Source organism: Littorina saxatilis, linkage group LG12, assembly GCF_037325665.1.
Source record: "Littorina saxatilis isolate snail1 linkage group LG12, US_GU_Lsax_2.0, whole genome shotgun sequence".
NCBI lineage: Eukaryota > Metazoa > Mollusca > Gastropoda > Littorinimorpha > Littorinidae > Littorina > Littorina saxatilis.
Genome location: NC_090256.1, coordinates 64,988,451 through 64,997,041, shown reverse-complemented (window position 1 = coordinate 64,997,041; position 8,591 = coordinate 64,988,451). Strand labels below are relative to the sequence as shown.

The 8,591-nt window shown below is 39.9% G+C and overlaps 1 protein-coding gene across 2 annotated transcripts in view; it reads right to left on the bottom strand.

Moving 5' to 3' along the window:
- Positions 1–4,722: 4,722 nt before the first annotated feature.
- Positions 4,723–8,591, bottom strand: part of LOC138982562 (hexokinase type 2-like) — a 29,124-nt gene continuing 25,255 nt past the window's right edge. For both annotated transcript variants that reach the window (XM_070355883.1, XM_070355882.1), the window contains exon 10: positions 4,723–8,591. This exon is cut by the window's right edge and continues 789 nt beyond it. The gene's annotated coding sequence lies outside the window, so the exon portion shown is untranslated.

The window sequence follows — 8,591 nt, the reverse complement described above, 5'->3', positions numbered from 1 at the left end:
TTTCATTGTGAAGTTAGCAGAAAAGGGTATGCTATCGACATTTGTAAAGCTGAAAAACATTCCCGAGAAGAATTTCAAGTTGTCAGTGTATGCTGTTGTCGATTGTTAACATCGTGTGGTACAGATGGGTAAACCGGAACCATGCGTCTTTGTTATTGCCAATATGCTTTTGGATATTGGCAAAAATGGCCGACTTCCGTAGCATTATGCTTTGATGATCGGAAGAGACCATCCAATCACAGCCCCCGAATTCCCCCACGTGTCCATCAGAATAGCTATATTGTTAGCTTGTGGTCAAACTTATACAATCTTCAGAAACTATCATTTTAATTATTTCTTTGGAGAAGTTTTTATTTTGTTTGAAAAAAATCCAAACGTCAGTTTCTAAAAGTTGACAAGGATATTCCTTGCTTTCTTTCTTTCTTTCTTTATTTGGTGTTTAACGTCGTTTTCAACCACGAAGGTTATATCGCGACGAGATATTCCTTGCAACGTCCCCCTTTAATAATCTCTTTCTGTCTGTCTGTCTGTCTGTCTGTCTGTCTGTCTGTCTGTCTGTCTGTCTGCCTGTCTGTCTGTCTGTCTGTCTGTCTATCTGTCGGTGTCACTCTCTGTCTATCTGCCTGTCTATATGTCTGTCTGTCTGTCTGTGTCTGTCTCTCTCTCTGTCTGCCTGATATGCCTGTCTGTCTCTCTTTGTATCTGTCTGTCTGTCTCTGTCTCTCTGTCTGTCTCTGTCTCTGTCTCACTCTCTTTTTCTCTGGTCTCTCTCTCTCTCTTGCCTTCTCTTTGTTGGAGCTTCTTCTACTTTTTTCTCCCCCATACGTTCTTTCACTGATTTTTTCAAATTTTTGTATTTGTTTGTTTGTTTCTTTCTCTTCTCTCGGCCCTTACTTCGTACTTTTATCACGCTGGCTCTCATCGTCAACACTGCATGGTGTGTACTAGCGATTCTTGTATGTAAAGGCCAACTACACACACTGCATCTCATTGTCTGGCGCGCGTTCAAATCCATTTTCTGCATCATTCTTATGAGAAGCTGTTTGTGGGGGTGTGTACATGTGTGTGTGTGTGTGTGTGTGTGTACGTGTGGGAGGGAGAGAGAGAGGGTGAGCCTGGAGAGAGAGAGAGAGAGAGAGAGAGAGAGAGAGAGAGAGAGAGAGAGAGAGAGAGAGAGAGAGAGAGAGAGAGAGATCTATTTCAGTCAGGTACAAAGTCTGCGTTGTTATCAGAGACTTGGTGTTTGGCTGGAATTTGGCAACGCTGAGACTTCCTGAGCATTGCGATGGCAACGTCGGACTGCTATTCCGGCAAGGTAATATGTTTACCTGCGTATAGTCACGGTGTTTTGCTAGAAGAGACTATCTCTTTCTGTCAATCTGTTTGTTCAAGTTGTCCGTCCGTCTGTCTGTCTGTCTGTCTTTCTGTGTGTGTGTGTGTGTGTGTGCGTGCTTGCATGCGTGCGTGCGTGCGTGTATGTGTGTTCGTGTGTGTGTGTGTGTGTGACTGAGAGAGGGAGTTCTCAGCGAGTGAGAGGGAGAGAAACTATGAGACAGGGAGAGGAGACGACAGGGAGAGGAGACAGGCAGACAGACAGACTGACACGGACTCAAACAGAGGCAGAAAGAAAGAGAAACAGAAAGCGTGTCACATTAACATTTCGATCAAGATGTGACAGCAAGAAATGCTACGAGAAAATGTACAGGCAACTGACCTAGGGAATGGTGACGTGTGCTTCGATCGCGAATAGGGGTGAACAGCTGCCGCTAAGGTGACACTTCGTGTGTGCTCGCGTGTTTTGCCTTTAAATACGACTTTTTCTACAATGTACATAGTAATAGAATAGGTGGAGAAAGATAAAAATCAATGCATCTATGTATTTGTTTTGAATGTGGCTTTGTTCATACAGACATGTAACAAGACAACAACGAATATGGTGACATTGAAAAAACAAGAAGAGCAAACGCTCGATCGAGTCACTTTCGCAGTTCTGAATATTATATGAGGCATCAGATGGACAGGAAGAAATTGCTATTCACAACACAATGAGTCACGTTCACATAAAATTTGAGCCCGGTCACTTTTATAGTTTCCGAGAAAAGCCCAACGTTAAGTTGTGTGTTGCCGAACAGAAAAGGCTAGTTATCTCCCTTGTTTTTCTGATAACGTTCGTAAAAGGCTACAGATGTAAATACTTTGATGTAAAGAATAATCCTACAAAGTTTCAATCACATCCGATGAACTTTGTCAAAGATATAAAATGTCTAATTTTTCCTTTGACGCTGACCTGTGACCTTGAAAAAGGTCAAAGGTCAACGAAACCATCGTTAAAGTGTAGAGGTCATTGGAGGTCACGACTAAACAAAATATGAGCCCGATCGCTTTGATAGTTTCCGAGAAAAGTCCAACGTTAAGGTGGTGTCTACGGACGGCCGGACGGACAGACTAACACTGACCGATTACATAGAGTCACTTTTTCTCAAGTGACTCAAAAAGGCCATCTGCACAAAGATAATTATGTTTGAGAAAGTGTGCGAGAGATGTGTAACGGTTGACAGAGCACTGTGAAAATGTACTTTGGCAAAAGCACAGGCATCTTATCCAGGCTCAGCCGTTGACAATAGAAAGTTTTGCATAAGTACAACCTGTAATGTTACGACTTGTCCAGCAGTCAGTGTAGTTCTCACTCACACTCAGAGGACAATAGGTCAGTTGGACCTGGATTGAAACTACCCATAGGTCCAAATCTCCTTGTCCCTTTCAGTAGAAAAATTGAAGGTCAGAAGACCTCCTACATGACATAACTATGGGATGGTTGACCGGCCAGCTGACCAATGTGTCATCAAACCAGTATATATATATATATATGTCAGAACCAGTACGTCACTATGTGTCAGTGGCCAAATATCAGGGTCTCTGAGAACAACACAAACTTGCTAAGTACTACATGTATAAGCAGGGATGTTGCCACAAATTCATACCTATAGGACAAATATCCTGAGCTCTTCGGCATCAATAGGACATTTGACTGCTTTCAGACATTTTAATAGGACGTTATAATTGTGAGCAAAACACAAAATTATCATGTGCAAACACACATATTATGCACCAACATTGTGTGCGTATATTGTTTTATTACATTTGTTTTAAACAGGACACACACACACAAAAAAACAAGTCGCGTAAGGCGAAATTCCAACATTTAGTCAAGCTGTCGAACAAACAGAATGAAACTGAACTCACTGCATTTTTACAGCAAGAGCGTATACTCGTAGCATCGTCAGTCCACCGCTCGATGCACAGGCAGTGAAATTGACAAGAGCGGGGTAGTAGTTGCGCTGAGAAGGATAGCATGCTTTTCTTTATCTCTATTCTTTTTAACTTTCTGAGCGTGTTTTTAATCCAAACATATCACATCTATATGTTTTTGGAATCAGGAACCCACAAGGAATAAGATCAAATTGTTTTTAAATTGATTTCGGAAATTTTATTTTAATAATAATTTTTATATTTTTAATTTTCAGAGCTTGTTTTTAATCCGAATATAACATATTTATATGTTTTTGGAATCAGAAAATGATGAAGAATAAGATAAACGTAAATTTGGATCGTTTAAAAAAAAACAAATATTTTTACAATTTTCAGATTTTTAATGACCAAAGTCATTAATTAATTTTTAAGCCACCAAGCTGAAATGCAATACCAAAGTCCGGCCTTCGTCAAAAATTGCGGGCCAAAATTTCAATCAATTTGATTGAAAAACAAGAAGAGCAAACGCTCGATCGAGTCACTTTCGCAGTTCTGAATATTATATGAGGCATCAGATGGACAGGAAGAAATTGCTATTCACAACACAATACAGATGTAAATAATTTGATGTAAAGAATAATCCTATAAAGTTTGAATCAAATCCGATGAATAGTTTCAGAGATATGATATTTCAATTTTTTTCCTTCAAGACATACCTGTGACCTTGAAAAAGGTCAAAGGTCACCAAAGCAGACGTCAAAGTGTAGAGGTCACTGGGAGTCACGTTCACATAAAATTTGAGCCCGGTCACTTTTATAGTTTCCGAGAAAAGCCCAACGTTAAGTTGTGTGTTGCCGAACAGAAAAGGCTAGTTATCTCCCTTGTTTTTCTGATAACGTTCGTAAAAGGCTACAGATGTAAATACTTTGATGTAAAGAATAATCCTACAAAGTTTCAATCACATCCGATGAACTTTGTCAAAGATATAAAATGTCTAATTTTTCCTTTGACGCTGACCTGTGACCTTGAAAAAGGTCAAAGGTCAACGAAACCATCGTTAAAGTGTAGAGGTCATTGGAGGTCACGACTAAACAAAATATGAGCCCGATCGCTTTGATAGTTTCCGAGAAAAGTCCAACGTTAAGGTGGTGTCTACGGACGGCCGGCCGTCGGCCGGCCGGACAGACTAACACTGACCGATTACATAGAGTCACTTTTTCTCAAGTGACTCAAAAAGCAAAACAAAATTGAACCAAACAGAAGAGCAGACAGACAACTAAAAGGAAAATAATCTGTAATTGTTTTTGGATTCAAGTGTTTTTTGTGTTGGGGTTTCACACACACACACATACACACACACACACACACACACACACACACACACACACACACACACACGCACACACACACAGCAAGACAAAACCTGAGCCGAGAGGCAATTGTTCTGAGAAAAAAACACCACACACATCTTCGCAGATTTTCACTAGCAACGCTTTATTATTCACTTCATCCCAGCGTAACCGCAGTAATCGTAGATAACAAGCATCATATTCAGTGTCCACCCACAAGCGTAGCTCACAGGCTATTAAAGTACATCATATCATAACAATAATAATCATAAATAACAACAGCGTAAACAATTCAAGTCCAGAAAAAGAAAACAAAACCAAAGATAACAAATAAGACTGTAGGCTTAAAAAGTTAAAACATATTAAATAAAAAGCCCAAAACAAACAAACAAACAAACAAACAAACAGGTTTTGAGGGGAAAAAGCATGAGTCAAGTGCACATCACTATCGTAAAGAGTCGAATCCCAAATCCTGTATAATGTGAGGGCTATTATTATGATTAGTGATTAATTAGACTGCTTGGAAAACTTTATACACAATAGCTACCGTTCGAGGTTTTTTATTGGCTCACAGCGATAAAACCGTTAAGCCAAAATGCCGTTTGCTAGTCTGCAATATTTTGCATAGTAATACATTTTTAAGGACAGACTATTGTTATACTATTTGAGGGATGCAAAGGTGGACTTCAAGCAAATACATTTTTTTTTCTTTTTGAAAGCGCTTTTGGGTACGTTTTTCCAAAAGGGAAGGGTTTTCTTGCTTTTATCAAGAGCAGTGTATATCATTATTTTCCTAATGTATACTGTAGCCCAAAGCTGAAACTTTTTATACTTTTTTTGTTTGGGGATGGGGGGGGGGGTATTTTCTCTTCTTAAAGCTGGTGTAATGGCCACCTGTAATTCATTAAGAGTAGCTACATTCTTACTTAAGTGACTGAGCGTGAAACTGTCTCCCAGTGTTACTTACTATTACTTGACTGTAGTGGTTTTGGTTTTGTTTTAGTTTTTTTAAACATTTTTTGTATCAGTTGCCTTTTTTCTAGCGTGCATGCTATTCATATACCAGTTTTCACCTTGCATGATGAAAAGGTATAGCGAATAACATCGACACTGGAAAAATGGCTTTAGTAACAAACAAACAAAAAGAAGATGGTTTTGTCTTTTTAAAAAACACCTGTGAAAGCATTTTGGCAAAGGTTTTAAAGCCTCTTTGTACATGACAAAGGCACCCAATCAATTTTTGTTTGTTTGTTTGCTTAACGCCCAGCCGACCACGAAGGGCCATATCACATATAACGTGCGCCACACACAAGACAGAAGTCGCAGCACAGGCTTCATGTCTCACCCAGTCACATTATTCTGACACCGGACCAATGCCAGACGCCAGGCGGAGCAGGCACTAGATTGCCAATTTTAAAGTCTTAGGTATGACCCGGCCGGGGTTTGAACCCACGACCTCCCGATCACCGGGCGGACGCCTTACCACTAGGCCAACCGTGCCGGTGGCACCCAATCAATACAATATATATATGTGATACCGTACTAGGCTACTCAAGAATCACTCTCCGCTGTCCTATAAAATAACACACATTTTAGCAGCAGTGCGATTATGCCAAGCATGAACCAAGTTTTTGTACAAATGAGTCATGAATGATGAGCATACTAAGAGCCAGATATTTATTTACATTCTTATAATGACCAGCATCTATAAGACCTAAGGGATACTTTATACGAATGTATATGTCGTGCCGAATTCACGGAATTGTGGAATCGGCAACATTTTTGGCCATTTCGCGTAATCGGCAAAACGTTGCCTATTTCGCAAAATCGGCAGCGTTTGTTGCCTATTTCGCGAAATCGGCAGCGTTTTGCCGAAAACGCGTCGAGGCCTCTAAAAAACTTGCCCATTTCGCGAAATCGGCAGCCTGTTACGCGGAATCGGTAGCCGATTACGCGTAATAAGCAAGTTGTCCAATTGGCGAAATCGGCAATGGTGAAAAGCTTCGTGCGGCCAGCTTCGTCAAGCTGACTTCGCGGAGTCGACTTTGCTCAATTAATTTGAGGCCTACGACAATCAGCTTGATTCCCCATACTGACAGTGTTTTTTTTAAAAACTCTGGACTACACAGTCTACGCTAAATTATTCGCAGCACTTACTTCAGTTTGACAGACAGATTCAGTTTCTTGAAACAGTAACAAACGTCAACATGAACGAGAAGCGTACCAAAAGCTATTTCCCCAAAATTATGAGCACAATAAAAAATAAAATGAATGTACAGAATGCAAAAGGAAAAGCTGATTTTTATCACCCGGAATACTCAAGAAGATGTACATCATAATTATGTCAACAAGTGCAAGCATTACTTTCACATAGCACGTACATGTATTACACAAACTGTATAAAATACAAATAATGTATTTCAGATTTGTGAATACAACCTTTCAGTTCCAAAACTAGCTCATGCTGCTTTGTTTTATTGACTCATCTATGAAAATAATAGACTGTTTTTATAAAGAATGTACGTATTGCGAACATTCGACTAACAGTAGGTATGTGAAACTTTATTCCAGTGTCATAGAATTCTTGAGTTCCTCTCTTGGAAAATGCTTTTGATCGTTTTTAGTTTACATGTATGTAATTATCTTCTGCGAAAGAACAACTGATCATCTTCAGTTTAAATGTATGCAATTGCTTCTGCAAATATTTTCTTTTTTGTGGGAAAAGGAACAACATAAATGCATTACATTGCCAGCTTTAATTTTTTTTTACGCACAATCAAGAATTCAATGGCGTATTCTCAATGTCACTATTGTCTGCAGAATATTATCCTTATAATGCAAATTATCATTATGTTAGGCGGATAACAATGAAATAGTTCACTTACCTAGGCATGCAGCCAGGCTATACACACACAAAGAAAAGATAATACAAACGTACAAAATATCAAACGGAATCGCAAGTTCCCGGTGTTAATACTGCCATATTGAGAACTTAAAATTCAAAAAAGAGGACACTACAGCAAAATATATGCATCAAACCCCTTTCGTCACTTTTTCACTCCTTTCATTCTCCTCCAATCACGATGCAGCTTTATTTGTCAACAACCGCATATAAGACAGCTTTCCAACGAACAGGAAAGTCATAAAACTCAGAGAATTAACATTTCTCCAAGAATCCGTATTTTCCCCAACTACTAAATCCTTGCACTACGCGATCACTTGCTGTCATTTTCCTTTCCTCAGTTCAGTTTTATTCTCAGAACACACACACAAACACACTCGCACGCCTTCAGCGCACGATGATGCACTCTCACGTCATTGTCAGTCATGTTCACGATGCACAAAGCAAGGGTATACTACAATATTCCCTCATTAAAACTATTATTTTCATAATGCCGCTTCAGCCACATCAACGAGTCTTGATGACGGCAGCGATGATGATGAGTAAAACGATGAGCGTCATATAACAGTGACGAGGAGGATATTTACTCCACGAGGTTCACAATCTCCAATGATGATTCCCAGATAGAAACCCTTGAGGACTAAAAATCAAGGTTGGTTGAAGAGAATTCCGAGTCATGTCCAAAGAAATCTCTCTCTCTCTCTCTCTCTCTCTCTCTCTCTCTCTCTCTCTCTCTCTCTCTCTCTCTCACTCTCTTTCTCTCTTTCTCTCGCACGCGCACGCATGTCCATTCTCTTTGTCCATCAAGTGAGGAATTCTCTCAAAGAGACCCCGAGGGTCCAATCGAGTTCCGCTGGACCAGACAAAACTGACCAGGATCCCAACGGAGGCTGACCACTGTAACGGAGGCCGCCTTTCTTCCAGCTGTAGTTCGGTTCAGCCCTCAGTGATAGTGATAGTGATGCTGATGCCAAATGTCAGTCAGTACATGATGCTAACAGTAACACAAGCTTATACCTTCACGGCCAGCCAAACGAAGGACTAAAAATAAAGACAAAAATAAAAAGCCCTCGAATAATGCCGAGTAAAAG